Source organism: Puntigrus tetrazona, chromosome 11, assembly GCF_018831695.1.
Source record: "Puntigrus tetrazona isolate hp1 chromosome 11, ASM1883169v1, whole genome shotgun sequence".
NCBI lineage: Eukaryota > Metazoa > Chordata > Actinopteri > Cypriniformes > Cyprinidae > Puntigrus > Puntigrus tetrazona.
The window spans coordinates 3,854,325-3,873,473 of record NC_056709.1 but is presented as its reverse complement, the minus strand read 5'-3'; the positions used below and the strand labels follow the sequence as shown (position 1 = coordinate 3,873,473).

The 19,149-nt window shown below is 37.6% G+C and overlaps 1 pseudogene; it reads left to right on the top strand.

Moving 5' to 3' along the window:
* Positions 1-911: 911 nt before the first annotated feature.
* LOC122354344 lies at positions 912-17,649 on the top strand (annotated as a pseudogene).
* The last annotated feature ends 1,500 nt before the right edge of the window (positions 17,650-19,149 follow it).

Below are 19,149 nucleotides of genomic sequence, written 5' to 3'. Positions count from 1 at the left end.
AACTGCTTAGTTTTGTTTAGAGGCCCAAACTGAGCTTATATCCAAATTGATGCTGTTGCTAATATTTAGATGGCAAAACAGTATCTTTAAAGGGCAAGTTCACCGAAGTATGAAAATTATATAATGTATTACTCACTCTTATGTCACTCTAAACCTTCGTTCATAGACAGCAAGGATCCTTACATTATCAAGGCTTAGAATTGTAGCAAGGAGATAATTTAAATAACCCAGGTGACATCAGTAGTTCAACAGTAATTTTACAAAAGCTATTAGAACAACTTTATTCAACAGTTTTCTCAGACACCTACAGCGCGCCATTTGGGAAAGTATCACATAGTGTTCATGTACAGGGCTGCTGACACAGATACTCCATTCACGTATACGATACTCTCCAAAAATGGCACTATATGATGTGTAGTGGAGTTATTTTTATTTTTTTTTTAGCACAAAAAGTATTCTCGTAGCTTTGTAAAATTAAGTTTGAACCCTGGATGTCGCATGACTTATTTAGCAATGTCTTTGCTAAGTCTCTGAGCCTCGATTGTGTAACAATCCTCGCTGTCTGTAGCGGTCAGAGAGCTTTCAGAATGCAAAAATATATTATTTGTGTTTTCAAGATGAGCAAAGGTCTTACGGTCCTTATGAGGATTGTCAAGCAAAACCAATTCAATAATTTGAGTGATCTTCACAAGGAATGGACTGAGGCTGGGGTCAAGGCAGCAAGATCCACTACACACAGATGTGTCAAAGGAATTTGTCTTGACAAACCTGTTTAGAACTGGTAGACTAAATAAACAACCCTTACTTTAAAGTTAATTAATTTACTGACTTTAAAAACTGTTACAACATGTGGGACTATTTCTATTATTTCTACTGTGAACCAGCAAACATACCATTTTCCAAAGTCTGGTATGATCTTCTCTGAGAATGTACTGCTGACTGTGCTCTGTATACACTGAATTCTTAATGAACCTACTGACGCTGCTTTCATTGACTTACCCCTGCCTTCTGACCTTCTCAGGATCCCATCGAGTGATGATGTCATACCCAACGGCCTCCTATGACTAGCTGGTACGGCAGGTGGAGGACCTCCGTAAGGAGAACTTCCTCACCTGCGCCGTGAGCTTCAGGACAACTCCACATCACCTGTCCAAGCTGGAGAATGAAACCTCTGACATGAAGGTGAGGGAACATGGTCCATAAGTCAGGCCTGATAGTAGATCTTTGATTTTGCTTGAATGTGTTGTATCTTTCTTCTAAAATTACATAGCAGAGCATAAAACCAAAGCTGTTATACAAGGTCAGGATAATCTTTTAGAATCATTTAGACCTTAAGGAGAAGCCATTTCACCAAGCAAAGTGCATAACTAATAATCAAGACATTTACAGGCAGTCTTGCTAATTAATCTACAGTTAATTTTTCATTGTTTGACCAAACTGATCAGTTTTCTGGTAAAAGGCTTTAGTTCCACAAGTTGACTTATCCCAAAAAAGCAATGTTTTTGAAAGAAAAGTGGCATACAAATGGCATGGTTTTAGTTTTTCTTTATTAAACTGGACAGAAAAAAAAAAAAACTACATATGTAACAATATGGAGTTGCAGTATGTTAACTTGTATTTTCATTGTATGTTCTAATTAACCTGCAGTTTTTTTAATGATTTTTAATGGTTTCTCTTGTGTTATATTATATTATATTATATTGTATTATTTATTTTGCTTAGGCTTATTTCTGAATAATAATTGTCTTTGTGTGATAAGGCTTAGTTTCAATAAATAGTTTTTTGGACTGTGGAGAATGGTTTGAGTTTGAGACATTTAGAATTTTCACTATTCCAATGTTTTTGTTTATTTAAGAAAAATACTTTATAAAACAGTTTAAACATCAAAACACATTTATTCATCTGGAAAAATTTCTGCTCGGAAGGATGGTTTTCATATTTTCTGCAGTTCTAATATGTATGAAGCACATACATATTTTAACAGCATTGGTTAAGCAGTTTGAAGAGTAGGTCTGTGTGATGAGGAGCTGAGTCTCCACTGCATGCGTTTGTCTCTGCCGTGACCCACTTTCCACAAAATGTCTGGAGACTCTAATGATGAATGTCCAGCATCTCTAAGCTGAATGATGTCCGAGCACATTTTAAATCACTGTTGCCCATTACAGCTCTCTCAGTTGAGCAGAGAAGGCAACCATTAGACCATGAAGCTTATTTTATTATTGACTCAGAGTCTTAAATTGCAGAATGTTTGATGTGTTACATGAGCTTGATGTCGGGTTCAGCTTTGAGTTCCAGTAAAACAGGAGTGTCTTTTTCCTGTTCATATTAAGCAATTCCATGCATGAAATCACACCAACAAACCACAAATTCACTGAAGATGGCACTGAAATTCATCAGATGAGAAAATACATTTCAAAGGCTGTGTGCAGGTTGAATAAAACAGATTCATGTGTGTTTTTGTCAGTTTAACAGCTTGGAGACATTAATCCTATAGGGAATAAAACCCTCAAAGCACTCATTAGGCACTCAAAGCACTCAATTTTCGTTTGACTTAACTGTTGCAACATGCATATATATAAAACTCTATTTTTCTCATTTTCATTGTATTTACACTAGTAATAATAATAATAATATAAATTAATACTTTTATTTTTCAAGGATGGCTCAAATTGATCAAAAGTGACATTAGAATTTTTCAATGTAATTTAAAAAGAAAATTTAAAATCAACATAAAACCTTCCACAGCAACTGTATGAAATTAAGTATCAAATCAGCTTATCTGAATGATTATGTGACACTGAAAGCTGGAGTAATGACTTTATTGTAGACAATAATGTATGATACAAATTAATATTTTGAAGAAAATTGCATTCCATAAAATTTGGACTCCACTGACTTTCTTTGTAGAGTATGTAACAGAATCATTGAACTCATCAAACTCATAAATCTAAGTTCTGTAAGGGTTCATTTATTGATGCACTGAAATGCTCTAAGCCATTTGCTACACAAAATCATCAATTGAAACTGATTCAGCAAAAGCTTTCATGAGATTATAGGTGATACATGGGTCATATTCAGTATCCCATGATTCCACTGTGGCCCACATGCCCAGATGCTGAGTGTAATCCCTGTCAAATCTTTTCACTCTCGCAGTCGGTTCGCCCCTCAAACAGAGTGATACATGAATTACAAAGATGAGGTCATTTGCTTTCTTGATATAAGAGAAGAATTTCTCTTTTTACTTTGAAATACAAGAGTTAGATTTTTTTAGGACTGGACTCCACTGGCAAACAAAAGACGTCGCCTGATTATTCAGTTGTTTGTGTGTTTTTATATATATATATATTTTTATTTTATTTTATTTTTTATTTATTTTATTTTTTTGCTGTAATAGAGGTTCTGAGGCAGCTGCAGAGTAAACTGGAGCAGGAGGCTGGGACTTTGCCTCTTCAGGCAGAACTGATGTGCTGGACCAGCTCAAAGGTACTGCCGGAAATCTATTCACTTCTCGACATTATAATCTATTTAACTGCAGCATTTATATATATTATATATAAATTTCTATATATATTTATTTTCATACTCTTTAGTTATTTCATGATGTTTTTGATAAGTAAGAAAGATATTTTCATTTTCCTTTCTTTCAAAAGGTCTTCTGATGTTTATTTTGTGCTATAACTAGTAGTAAAGAAAATACGATGATCACTTTATATCAAATTGCTGCCGTTTGAAGTGAATATGTTATTTAGAATTGTTTAGAATTTGAAAGCAACAAACGCACAAAGCTTATTGTGATTCCAAATATGTTTGTGAAATTATGTTCAAACATCAACAGAAAACAGCATCAAAAAATCGGTTTTCGTGATTTAATAATGAAGAGCATTTAAAATGAATGAGTACTGCTCTAAGTCTTGAAGGCAGAAGACTATAGTAAATAGTCTAATTTTGCAAGCACTCAAGCATATGCTGATTGCACACATCCTAAATGCTTAAAGAATATATAAAAAATATATAATAATAATATCTTTGACTTTTCTTGTATTTCTAGAGCTGCATATGGACTTGACCAACTACTACGAGCTCAAGTACCAGCCTCACAACCTGCGTGTGTTTTCCAGAGACAATGCCTAGCCAGGTAGGTGAAGGCGAGGAGAGGTTGAGCATCGGCCGGGCCAGGAGTCCCGCCTGTCCACCATCCCGCCAGTCCTCATCTGCATCCGGAGAGGGCACCGCTGTGCACCCAGGGCACCCTCATCAGGCATCTGCAGAAGGCCGGGTCACTGCCCAGCACTTAGAGGATCTCTGTAAAGAGAGGTAAGATCATCACATCCAAACACTCTAATCATCTGTCTCGTTTTTTTTTGAGGGAAATGTAATTTAGTTCACTTTAATAACTAGTGGCCCTTTAGTTTAAGTCACATCCATGAACCATAATTGCTTGCTACGGGTAGTCAAAATTAGGTGCTTTAACAGGAACTGGCACTCTCATTTTAAAGAGCTGCACAACGGTTCAATTGTAAATTTCAGATTCATACTTATAAAACGTTTTGTTATTGAAAAAAAAGAAAAAAAATGAAACCAAAAATGCATGTAAAATGTACTCATCAAATCTATTCTTTTAAGCATTCATCATAGGATGCTAAAATATACATAATGTTTTCCAGAACAATATTAGACATCACACTGATTTTTGGAGGGTCACTTAACGATTAAGACTGGAGTAATGTATATTTTTAAATATTAAAGTAGAAACCTGATGTTTTAAATATCTAAGCTGAGGAACGAAAAATCTACAATTAAAGGAATACATATTCATAATTTATTTGATTATTAAAAATTTGTAAAATAGTAATAAAAATCCTAAGTGATAAAATTAATTAAAAATGTAAAAGTCTATTTCAACATCATGTTGTCCGTAGCCAAATCTCACAAAATATTCAGTTCCTAAATTCTGAATTCTGCCCATGCTAGTGGTGTACAGTAATATCAGGTTTCAGGAGTATGTGTGTCTGTGTGTTTTAGATCCATGTTGCTGGGTGAGATAGACAAAGAGGAGAGAGAGCGGCGATGGTATTACTCACAGCTGCAAGGATTGTCTCAGAGACTGGCCGAACTGCCGCGGCTTGATACGTAAGCAGCCTAAACAACTTCCACCCCAATTACTCACCGATGGGACTGTGTACATCTGTAGCCAAAAATGAGGTCACCTGGTTTTGCTGCTAATGACCACAGATTGTCCTAAATCTAGATTTTGAGTCAGGTGTTCCTTGTCTAGTTTGCAATAACAGCATTGATTCTTAAAGAGATATTTCAGGCAAAAGTAAATATTTATCATTATTTACTAACTATCATAACTATCATTATTTGAACAAAAAAGATAATTATTTTAAACATGTTTAACTAAATATATATAATAGTTTGTAATATTCTCTTTGCTGTCTCTAGAGGTTTGATTATGGTAAAAATAACTGTATGAATGCAGTGCAAATGATATATGTGCATTTTTCTGTGCACAGTTCTCCATGCAGGTGGATTTTATCCGTCAGCAGCTGGAGTTTGAAGCTCAACAACTGCGTTCTGTGATGGAGGAGCGCTTTCGCACCAGCGACGAGATGGTTCAGAGAGGACACAAGTAAGAACAGATTATGGATTTAATGCCACATTTTCATCAACAAAGGTCCAGCTGTAAATCCAGCTTAAATTTCACGTGTCTGTCACAATTTTATCAACACTTGACCTGAACGACAATCCTTACACTCAACACAGTTTATATTGTGTTTTGAATAATCAACGAGACAAGATCAATCACGTTTGATGAAACATATTGAACTGTATGGCTAAGCTGGGCATTTTAGCCCACATAATGGTTGTATATCATGAAATGGTACATGATGTTCTCTCAAAGTATCAAAGCATTAAAATGTTCGCTATGTACTGTATGAATAATTACATGTTTCTGCAAACAGATCCGTGTTGCTCGATTGGAGCAGCTGGAGAAAGAGCTCCAGGAGGCCCAGAGCTCACGTGGTCCTCAAGAGAAGAGTGCGGTAACAGAAACTCAGGTAACCCATACATCCCGTCCTCCATTTAAGCCCGAAGTATAAAATGCAACTGTGATGCTCAGCTGATTGTCCAAGTTTATTAAATGAACAACAACAACACCAACCAAGTGACAATAAAGGAACCTCAATAAAGGATTTTTAATTATTGTGTATGTACAAAAAATACTACAATGTGTTTAATAAAAACATTGTAGACCTACATTAGGCCTATTAATTGTAATTAATCAGTTAAACCATTGCATCATGAAATGATTCTCTCTGTTTCGAAGCTCTCAATCGGATGGCGTATCACCAGTCATTTAATTCAGATGGGCACTTCAAAGCCTGTATCGTGAATCATTTGATGTAAATTTAGATCAGGATGTCAAAGATGAGGCATATTTTGATATATTTTGATATTTATATGTTGTAAAATATTTATTTATTTATTTATTTGAAATGCATTTATTTATAAGTGCTGTCAAATGATTTGTCACATCCAAATTTTTTTTTGCTTATATATATATGTATGTGTACTGTGTATATTCATTATATGTATATATATATATATATATATATATATATATATATATATATATATATATATATATATATATATAACTATCTAATATGTTCTTAGCATTTGAATTATTTAATTCCTCTGAATTATTTAGCAACATCAAAATTCTACAAAGTTTCTCTGCTGTTATTTATCTCTCAGTAGTAACGTTTTCACAGCACAATTTATAGATGCTGTAAACTACTGGGGTTTGCATTGCCAGGGGCGACACAGAAACCACAGAGAACATTGTTGACTGAACCAGCCTGCTGGAAAAGTCACATTAAAAATGGGACGTTTATGGCTTAGGTAATGGATGGAGATTGTAAATAAAAGAGAAAGAATTACGATATATGTTATCACAGAGCTAAAAGTAAATGTTCCTTTTGCATCACTAGTTTTACTAATTTTAATTACAAACATGATAAATTGTAATCATTAGGAATTTGTATATATATATTAGTAATAAATTATAAGTGTGGTTTGCACAATAGTGTAAATAAAACTTCTTATTCAACGTTTCACTAATGGAACATAAAGCAGTATTTGTAGTGCCATAAGATATTTCTGCAGTGGCTACTCCGCTTCAGCTTCAGAAGCGCTATTCTCCTAGGATTTTATTCACATCCAACCAATTTCACCTGGCACTGTCTCACGGCTCACACTGGCACTCAGTGTTGCTATGCAGAAAACAGGGTATGCCCTCCACAAGCTGCCTCCTATTGGCAGCTCAATGGCTGGGATGCTTGGCAAGGGTGAAAATGTAATTTTAAAGCATAGTTCTCTGAGACTTAGGGATTCCCACCGCAGCACAGTAATCTGTCTGATCAAACCAGACTGACCATGAGTCCTACTCGTTAATAAGGCTAAGAATGTGAAATGATATAATGAAACCTGCAGTATAGGGTTGCAGAAAGTGAAGCTTCTCTAGTGAAGAGTCACTATTTTGGGACCTTTACTGGACTCTTATTTTGAAATAATAGTATTCATCAAATCTATAAAAAGTTTTACTCCATCGCATAATGAAAATTTTGTCAATAATCACTTATCCCCTGTTGTTCTTCTTCATGAAACTCCACTTAAGATATTTTGGATAAAAATAAGAAACTATTTATAAACCTGCTATATTGACTACTGTAATATACACTGTCAAAGGTCCAGAAGGTCCAAATAGAAAAGACATCATCAGAATATTTCATCTGCCCTCAGTGGTTCAACGTTATGAAATGACAAGAATAATTTTTGTATGCAAAGAAAATTAAAATAACAGCTTGGAAAATTGGATTAATAGTAGTGATCAGAACTATGAAATTAAGTTTAAGTATTCAATAACCAAAACAGTTCAGCAAATCAAACGTATATACTAATGATAATATTAATAATAATATTTTATCTCATTGAATCTAGATCATACCTCTGGAATTTCTCTAAAGCAACTTCACAAGATGGATCATGGGACAGTTTTTCAAATTGGATAGTGCTTATAGGGCCCTTATATTCTAAATACTCTCAAGAATATCATTCAAGCCATGTCTGTGTCCAGTCGAGTTGTATAGAGATTATATTTGTAGCTGGTGCCAAACGTTGCCCTAGTGACGGGTTTGTGCATGAAGGAACGAATCAGATCTTTGGCGCTGGTGCTGATTCATTCTCCATATGCAAATGTGCACATGCTTAAACAGTTTTTAAAAGAGAAAAATTTGTCTTGCTTCAAAGCGTATTTGGGCAGTATGTCAGAGTTAAAATATACAAATATCACACACTGGGTACAAAATATTAGACCTTGCTGCATAAGGAAACAATTATGATATTGACAATTTATTCAGCTGGTTTTAACTGGTGCTAAGGTGATGCTATGCTAAGTTTCCTTAAACTCACAGATACTTTTTTCCTTATTTCGAATAATACATACCTTCTCAATATGTGTGTATCAGTCTTAATACGGCACAGATTTATAGTACTTTGCTGCTTTAATAAATATTAATGTGTTAAGCCAAACATACAAATCAAATTTCCAAGTACCTTCTGTACTAAATAGGAAAAAATAATAAACCATATGATTTGTCCACAGAGTACAGAGTGCCTCTCAAAAGCATCAGTGTCTGACATGGATACCGGAAATACTGGTACTTTGGAGGCCCCTGGAGAAGCAGGGAGCAAAGTAAGACCATTGTGTTTTTTTGTTTTTGTTTTAGCCAGTATTTCTTATTCTGTTTATTGATAATACATACAATGATATTTCAAGATTAAAAAAATTCACAGAAGAATTATATGGAAGAAAACCCTGCTCCAGAGCAGGATTAGCACAGCATTTGTGGTGTTAACCCCACATTGTTCAGCCAATGGCATTTCATTTTTGACCTTGTATACAGTATCCATATGATTTCAGATTAAATATACTTTAATAAAAAAACTGGTGTGCAAATAGCACAATTAAATTGCGTTTGGGTTGCAGGTGGAGATGGTCTTTTGGTTGCTGTCCATGCTGGCCTCTAGAGATCGAGAGGAGATGTCCCGTACCCTTCTGGCAATGTCAAGCTCACAGGAAAGCTGCATTGCTATGCGCAAATCTGGTTGCGTCCCATTGCTTGTGCAAATACTACATGAAGGTGGCACTGGGGAAGCAGCTGGGACAGGAGGCTATAGTCGAGAAGCCCGTTCCAGAGCCAGTGCTGCCCTGCACAACATTGTGTACTCACAGCCAGATGAGGGCTGGCGCGCGCGAGATGAGAGTTCTACATGTGCTAGAGCAGATCCGCCACACTGCGAGAATGGCTGGGACTGGATTGAGAACCATTTAAGTACCCCATCACCTGGTGGTGGCAAAACCACAGGTGAGCTTTGTTGCTATACTCAACGTTATATAATGCGAGACTTAACTTAACTTAATTTGTTCTGAATATTCATATTCTTTAATTTGTGTATATCAAGTTCCAAACTTATGCTTATGCATGCCTAAGTACTGTTATAAGTATCAGATTACTTTTTTTTTTTAAGTACTTACTTATTTAGTATTTAGATTAACTAGAATTTACTATTAACTAGTAATTAGATTAACTAGAGAGGTTCAATATGGTTTATATTATTCATATTTATATTAATTAAATATGAATTCCAATATATATAAACAGTATTTATACATACTGTTAGCATGCTATAAATTAATTCATATAAGTATACTTTTACTTTGATATCCACAGACATTCCTGAGCCAGTGGATCCCCAAATGTGCCAGGCCTTGTGTGCAATAATGAAGTTATCCTTTGAGGAAGAGTACCGCAGGGCGATGAATGAACTAGGTACGTGAATGCATTTTCACTAAACAGATAAAAAATAGTTGTACATAAGTTGTAAATATAGTGAGGTGAAAACACAATGAAGAAGCTTGTTTGTGCCTCTTTTAGGGGGATTGCAAGCCATTGCAGAGCTAATACAGTTGGATCAAGAACTGTATGGCATGCAAAATGAGCCAATCAATATGGCCCTCCGGCGTTATGCAGGAATGGCACTCACAAATCTTACATATGGTGATGTTGTAAATAAGGTAATTTTTTTAATTATTACATACAAGTGTGGAAGACATTGATATTTGTAGAGTCATCTCATCTCACTCCTTTACAATAATGTAATCAGTGTCCAAACTGGCTATAAATCTTTATAATAAATGTTGCCAGATAATTAAACAAACATGTATTTTATCTTTTGTAACAGATAATTTTGCACTTTGCTAATTAATAATAATGCATACATACAGTACCAGTTAAATGTACAACTTATATATACAATATTTTGCCTTCTTGATTTTGACAAAATGCTCTTTATTAAATTATTTAGGCTACTCTTTGCTCAAAGAAAAACTGTCTTCAAGCCATTGTTGCACAGCTTGCATCTGATAGCGAGGAATTACAGCAGGTACATAACCTATTTTTCCATACAGCAAACTATCACAATATTTATTAACATTTTGGAGAACAAATATTATGCAACAGTACATTTTAATTGTATTTTTATTTGCTTCTCTAATTTGTAATTATTTGGCCGACACAAAATAACAGCTCTGTGATTTGTCATTGCTTTTAGGTAGTGTCAAGTATACTGAGAAACTTGTCGTGGCGTGCTGATATCAACAGCAAGAGGGCTCTGAGAGATGCCGGCAGTGTGTCAGCACTTATGACTTGTGCACTGCAGGCTACAAAGGTACAATCAAGAATTTCTATGACATCCATTTCTTACATTCCATAAAACTGAACATGACTGATTTACCCATTAAATTAGTAATATTTGTGCTTCAATACCATTCAGAAAGTGATGAGGAATTTTACATGGTCTGGTCTTTCCTCAGGAATCCACTTTAAAGAGTGTCCTCAGTGCACTGTGGAATCTGTCAGCACACAGCACTGAGAATAAGGTGGCAATTTGCTCTGTTGATGGTGCTCTCGGCTTTTTGGTTAGCACTTTGACTTATCGATGCCAAACCAACTCATTGGCCATTATTGAGAGTGGTGGAGGTATCCTTCGTAATGTGTCCAGCCTTATTGCAACTCGAGATGATTACAGGTAGCATGTTTATTTGCATTCACAATAATAACAGAGATCAAAGTTTCAATGACTTCACTTAAATTCTTTCTGTTTTCCTAATTCAGGCAAATCCTCAGGGATCATAACTGCCTTCAGACTCTGCTGCAGCACTTGCGATCTCACAGTTTGACTATTGTGAGTAATGCATGCGGAACCCTTTGGAACCTGTCTGCACGTAGTCCAAAAGACCAGGAATTGCTGTGGGATCTGGGAGCTGTAAGCATGTTGCGCAATCTCATCCACTCAAAGCACAAAATGATAGCCATGGGAAGTGCTGCAGCTCTGCGAAACCTCTCACAAATCGTCCACTTAAATATAAAGATACTGCTGTTATATCACCAGGATCCTGCATGCCATCCTCTACATGAGAAAGCAGAAAGCATTAGAGGCTGAGTTAGATGCAAAGCATCTGGCAGAAACATTTGATTCAATCGAGAAGCAAAGTTTCAAGCATCAAAGTATAAACAAACCTTTGAGGCACATTGAAAGCCTAGCAAAGACTATGCCTCAGATTCTGGTTGTTTTGATGATGATGAGGCACCTAATGTATCAACCAGCTTGGATACTGGAACCTTCTCTATGCTTTCCATGTTCTTGAATAATTCTAACTTCCTTAATACCCAGCCCGTAAGCGAGAGGGGAGCCTGAACAAGACGTTGAAAGCTTTCAAACTGAAAATAAAAGGTCACAACCCCCTGATGATGAAGTGACTGTGGCAGCTGAGAAATTAGCCAAGAAGATCACCAACACTGTGGCTAAAATTGACAAATTGGTAGAAGACATTACCATGCATACATCTTCAGAGGACAGCTTCAGCCTCAGCTCAGAAGACCATTTTGTGGATTGGAATTATGGGCCAGATGAGCTTCACGAGGCACGCGCCATTTCCTGTTCCTTTGTCATCTTTCTGACACCAGCTCTTTCTTACCGAAAGAGCGTCTCAGCAGAGCACATGCCTTCTTGCATCTTAAAACAGCTAACTCCAGTTTATCCAATGACAGCCTTAACAGTGGCAGCATCAGCGATGGCTATTGTGGCAGTCAGGACCAGACTCACACCTCAGCAAAACCAACAGAACAGCGACGTCCTAATAAACTTGACCTTAAAGTAACTCATGAAGAACCAGTAAACAGTGGTCTACATATTTCAAGAGTCATGTGTCAAAATGAGATCCCTGAAAGAGATTTTGAGACAAACAAGGATGCGGTTTTGCCTGATTCAGGTTCCACTGATACAGAGAAAAGTCAAGAACCTTTATATCCACACCTGCAACAGTATCAACTAAGGTGTCTTCAGATGCTAGTATACCAACTGTGAAGTTGTCTCCCTCCTATCAGCATGTTCCACTGATCCAAAGTGTTGCCAAGTTTGGCATTGCAAAAACTGCAATTAATGTACAGGCAGCTCAAGCAATGCGTAGGCAAGCTTGGGTTCCAACAGTGATGACTGGAGGTAGTATTAGCAAGTTTTCCCCAATATGCTCTGCAAGAAGCCCCCACAATAGGGCAGCTGGAGACCCTCAGAAGTATTCTGTAGAGAACACTCCAATATGCTTCTCTCGCTGCAGTTCTCTGTCGTCACTCTCTTCTGGAGATGGAGCTCTTGATGGACAGAGTCAGACAGAAAATGAACTTGAGAGTGACTCCTCATTAGAAATCATAGAGGTGGAAGATGTGAATGTTGAGAGAAAAGATGAAGAAGATGAGACACTTGATGACTTGAGTGACAGTCAGTTATTATTAACTGATCAGAAAATCAGCAGCTCTGATCCAACAGAGATCCCTAGTACAATCAAAAATGAGAAGAGGTTCCTTAGAGGAGTGTCTCCAGTAATTCTTGAGGACAGGACACCATCCAGCTCTTCAGAGAACTACATTCACGAAACACCTCTTGTAATGAGCCGCTGTAGTTCAGTAAGCTCTCTTGGCAGCTTTGAATCTCCTTCAATTGCCAGCTCTATTCAGAGTGATCCATGTAGTGAAATGATAAGTGGTACTGTCAGCCCCAGTGACTTACCAGACAGCCCAGGACAAACAATGCCTCCGAGTCGAAGCAAAACTCCATGCTGTGCAGAATCAAGTGGACCAGAAACACAAAATCTTAGTGGCGTAGGAAGTCAGTGGGAAAACAGTTTGCGCAAATTTATGGAAATCGCAGACTTTAAAGAAAGGTTTAACCTACCTCAAGATTTGGACACAATGATCTATTTCACTGTGGAAAAACCAATTGAGAATTTCTCATGTGCCTCTAGTCTGAGTGCCCTCCCTCTGCATGAGCATTATGTCCAGAAAGATGTGGAGCTTAAACTTACTCCTTTGCTAAACCAGCAAGACAATGATCTAGATGATTCTGAAAAGGAAGAGGACATGGACGACCAAGACCAGTATAGTGAAGGCAACTCAGATGACGACATAGAAATTCTAAAAGAGTGCATTAATTCTGCCATGCCTTCCAGGTTTAAGAAGGTAAGGTCAACTGTGATGCCCAACCTCTCAAACCAAGTTCTCAACATGCAGAGTCGAAAATCTGTGCAATTACCAGTGTATATGGTGCTGCAGAACAAAAACAATCAAATGTGTACTGGACAAAAGCTTGGAATGTCTTCAAAAGAAATCTATCATGATGATTCCTCTTACACTGACTCTGCTGAAGGCACGCCCATTAATTTCTCAAGCACCACTTCCTTAAGTGATGAAACTCTCCAGTATCCACTCAGAACTAAAGGAATGAAAGACTGGCGAAGGAACAAAGAGACACAAGAGCTGATTGACATTGAGGCAAAGCGAATTGAAGACCTACGCATGTTCTCTCGCTTCCACAAACCAACTAAAATGACATGTCAGTCTCACATAGTCACAAACCAATTGAACAAAACAATCAGGCATATGGTACCCACTCAGAGATTACTTATACAGAGTAAAGAGATGACAGCAAAAATGACCCAGCAAAGGATTCAAAGCAAGTCTCCAGTTCGACACATTCAAAAGCAAGGGCAGAATCTGTCAAAAAGCATGCCACAGTTAGATATTCCTATAAGAAAGCAAAACACAGAGTTGTACCAAAATCAGAAAACCTACTCTCATGCGCAGGAAAATAATTTAGCCTTTCAGTCTAGGCATCACCCAACAACTACGGAAGTGGACAGACAAGATGGACTGATGAATAGGACAGGACAGAAACAACATTATGAATCAAGCAAGACTAATGTAATACGCAATGCTAATATACAAGATCAAGTGAACAATTATCAATCCCATCAAAAGGGTTTTCACAGAATCAAGCAAAATCTAATTTTAGAAGAAGCACCTCCATGCTACTTTTGAGTTCCTCCCTTAGCTCTTTAAGTGATGCAGAATTTGAGGAACATCATGGAAAACCTCAGCATACATGGATAAGGAATAAACATAATATTACATCCAAACCCCAGTGTCTTCCAAAATCACAGCAAGAACGTAATCAGTTTGAAGAGAACAGCTCTCCAAGCTCAGTCAGCATGGATTCAGAAGATGATCTTTTGATAAAATGCATAACATCTGCAATGCCTCAACACAAGAAAAAACAGGCTGCAAGAAAAAGAAAGCTGAGAAAAAGCACAAACAGAAAGCTACTCTTCAGAAAGCAACAGAGTGGAGCCCTGAAAATGACTCTAGATTCTGACGAAATGGCGTCAGATAAAGACTCTGATCTCAACAGTGTTGAATGGAGAGCAATACAAAGAAGGAGCTAATACAATAATTACCAAGTTACAAGCTTCAAAGTCCCAAGAACTGTCATCAGAATCTGAATCGGTTCTGTCATTTATGTCTGGATCAAGCTTTACTCCTAAAGAGAAGAAGGTATACAAAGATGACAAAAGGCTAATAAACCACTTGATTTTGCCCCTCAGAAACCTGTCCCAAACTTGCCAGTGGTCTTCAGGGTAGAACAGTGATATATACGCCCAAGAAGGAGACAACCCTCTCTCAAAGACCACCACCTAAAAAGTGACACAGAAAGCAGATGCCCCTAAAAATCCAGATCTAGCTCAACACAGATCAAGAAGCCTGCACAGACTGGGCCACCCCATGGACATGCAGTTGTCATTGCCCAAAAGAAGCTCAACACCACCTGCCAGGATACCAAAGAGCTCATCTTCAGGATCATCTCAAAGTTCAACACCTTCCAGACATCCTCAGAAAAAAGTAACCTCCCCAACCCAAACCATTAAACAAGTTCCAGAGAAGGTGGTTTCAGCACCATGCAGTCCACCAGACAAAAGAGGAAGCGCTTCAAACAACAATCAGAACTCAAAATCTCCTACAGACAGGAAAACACAGAAATCCTGTCAGAATACCATTCATGCAGAATCCATCAAGGCAAACAAGAAACATTTCACCATTAGTAACCAACCAGCCCACTGGCATCAGCAGACAAAACACACAGATGTCAGGAAAAAAATCCTACCAGCAAATCGATTGGATTTGGTTCGCATGACATCTACTCATTCAAGTAGTGGTGATTCAGATCGTAATGGCTTTCTCAGACAACTAACATTCATCAAAGAGTCATCAAAAGTCTCAAGACGTGATGCTTCTTCGCGTTCTGTCCCAACATCACAGCATGCCTCACCCCGAAGAGCAGTACCAGGGGCCCCAGCAGTTTTCTTATGTTCTTCTCGTTGTCAAGAACTGAAGGAAGCAGTTCAAGGTCCAAGAAGAATGCCTGTGACTCAAAGACAAAGAGAAGTGCAGGAACAGGTGTTATATAGACAGGGAATGGCTCCATCAAGAGCCACCTCCATTGATAGGGATGTCACTGTGAAACGCCCAGCTAGACGTACAAGCTCAGAAAGTCCTTGCAGGGCCTCGCAGAGAAATACACCTGGCCCAAAGCCAAGAGAAAAGAGAGAGATACCTTCAAAAGATACTCCTCCTCTCCAAGTATAAATGTCTTAAGTCGGGTCACCAGCCGCTCATCTCTTCGCTCTTCATCCTCAGACTCAAGTGGACGAGCTAAAAGTGAAAGGAACACAACTCAGAGGCAACAGAGAGCTGGATCACGTAACTCTGACAAAGTGACCTGGCGAAGAATTCGTGATGAGGATGTTCCCCAGATATTAAAGAGCACCCTTCCACCCACCGCACTGCCCCTGTTGCCTTCACCTGAGGGCGCCAAACAAATGCCACCACTGCTGCCAGGAAAACTGCCTACTATTACTCTAGCATCACGGAAAACAAGTGATGCAACTGTTCAAACTGAAGACTACTCAGCCAACAAAACAAATTCAAGCACCTCTCCCACGATTGAAAAAGTTCTTGGCATTACAGAGGAGGTCACAAAAATGGCCCTCCCGAGGAAAATAAGCATGGCCTTTGGGAATACCCTTCAAGATGGGGATTCAGATGGATCTCTAAAAACCTACAGCACAGCATCAACCTCCACCTTTCAGTCAGTGGAAAGTACCCACAGTGGTGGTGTTGGCCATTTCCGTCAGAGCTCACCCAGTAAAGCTGTCAGGGTTACACCTTTCAACTACATCCCGAGCCCCATGGTCTGCTGCTCTCCACAGACACATGGTCAAGCACAGACAATGACAGAGAAGACAGGGGGGAAACATGAAGCATAATCAGTCCACAATTCCAAGGTTGACAAAGTACTATGCTCCTGATGCTCTAAAAAAACTCAGGTGGTAATGGATATGGTTCTCTTTACCTCGGATATTTAATGAGTCTTGTGCTTGCCAGTGCATCAGAAGGTTTACCTATCTGAAAAAAAATTCCAATTTGGATGTGAATAATTACCCATGTAGTATAGAACCTCACTGGATCCACAACATGAACCTAACCCCACCACAAATACCCATTTTTTTATACTTTTGTACAGTGATATTAATCATTGCTTGTGCTACTTGGGACAATTAATCACACATGACAAAGACTCTCGGAATTGTGTTATCCATAGATAAAAATCACGGCCTACATTTAGAACAATATGCAAATATTTCTGAGAACAACAGCGACAAATACTTTAAAAGACCATGTGCCACCTGCAAACCGGAAAAGACTGTTGTACTCTCACACGAGAACCATGTATGCACATGCCTTTATGCCACACAGGACAGGTTAAACAGCCTCTTGCCTTCACTTATTATTACTGCAGGAATATAGCATACAATAGGTAAAATCAGCACAAAATGTCTATGTAATCGTCATGGATATTTAGTGGTAATGTTGTAAATACTGATATACAACTGTAGTCTAATGCTTCCCAGAAGGCAAAATGTAATCCTGCCATTGCTACAAATAGCATGCTAAATACTCACTTATCCACTGTAAACATGTGATGTTGACTTCGCAGTTTTTTTTTTCATTGAAAATGACAGACTGTAAGTACAACCATGAATCTCTACCCACACATTTGCATTTTTGAATATAAGATTGTTGTAATTGTCGAGTGTTCAGCAAATGTATGTAATACAATTAAGTGGCTGTACATACTCTTGCTTACTGAATGCTTTCATAATGTCATTTTGTGTAGAGTCACGGTATGCTTTAAGTATTTAAAAGCAAGCTAATGAGTAGCAACTCTGTGGATTGAGACAAATACTGGCCATTTACACTAAGTTGGGCTGAATTATAACAGACCGTTGTAGAATGTTTAAAATGGCTTCCATTCAACCAAAGCCTATTTCCAAAACTGCAGCTACACAAGCAAATATTGTAGACATATGATCAGTGTAGGTTTAACTATGGCCAATTAGCCAGCACAAAAAGTGTTTGTCTTATTTGGTGAGGTGCAGTATTTACATGGGCTTAGTTTTAACTGTAATATAGCAGCTTTACTCAATTTGTCTCTTTAGCCAAAAAATATGCATTCTCTCTTACAATAAAGTCATTGATCCCACAAATTCTGAGAAATGATACAGAGAACTACATTTATTATGGTTTCTGGGCCCTGGACAGCATCCATCGGTGGGCCCTAGAATTGTCCTACCCCCTTTATAGTGCCCCCTGCAACTGGTGTTCTCAAATTAAAGACTTTCTCTGAGAATATTGAAATTGACCAGTAACAGAGCTCAGTGTTATAAGGGCCCTTACCAGTGGTGGTCAGGATAAAGCAATATGATGCAATGTTAAATTCAAATTGACATAAAGGAAACATTTTATGCATATTTGAGAGGTCTTTGTCAAAGCATGAATTGGGTTGAGAATGTTGTTTGAAAGAATGTGGTATAGACTAACAGTTAAACAGTTGTGGCCAAGGGTTAGGTGTCCTCAAATAAACATTCTCATAAAACCTGTGTCCTTACTTTTTCTGGAGTGGAAGTAATTTATTCAAATAGTACATGCCTTCAGACTATCTTTAGGGTTGCCAGGTCTGTGTAACAACGCTAGTCCAACGGCCAATCAAAACAGAACAAACTAGTCTACTGACCCTATCCCAACTAACAAAATTTAAAATCCCATATATGTACATATACATATTTTACATTTACTGTTATGCTCAAAAAACATTTTCTAAATGAAAACCACTATATAATAATCATAAACACAAGTCTTTCAGTGCTCCTCTTTCACAAAACACAATATCTAACAGTTTATGTTAGCTGTTAGAACTGGAAATATTTAAATTCAATCATTTTAGTAAAATAGAAGTTATCGGGGCAACAATTCAAAAGCCCAATTCCTGCGGATTGGAGATTTGGCAGCCCTAACTGCAATAGTTAACACAGCTTCCTTTTTTATATTTTTATATTAAACTTTCATCATAAGTTTCAGACCACCTATCACCCCAAATCTGAGAGAAACCACCTACTACTAATTTTTACTAGTGTGTTTAAATTATCTTTAGGTAACATTATATATCATAAAATGCTGCTTTTACTAAGCCATCGGTTTGCCAATGTGTTTTTTTTTTTTGCTGCCTTGAATTCATAAACCTAACTGAGATTTAGGTTCAGTAACTAAAAGGTTTTTAAATGTTAAGTGAGAC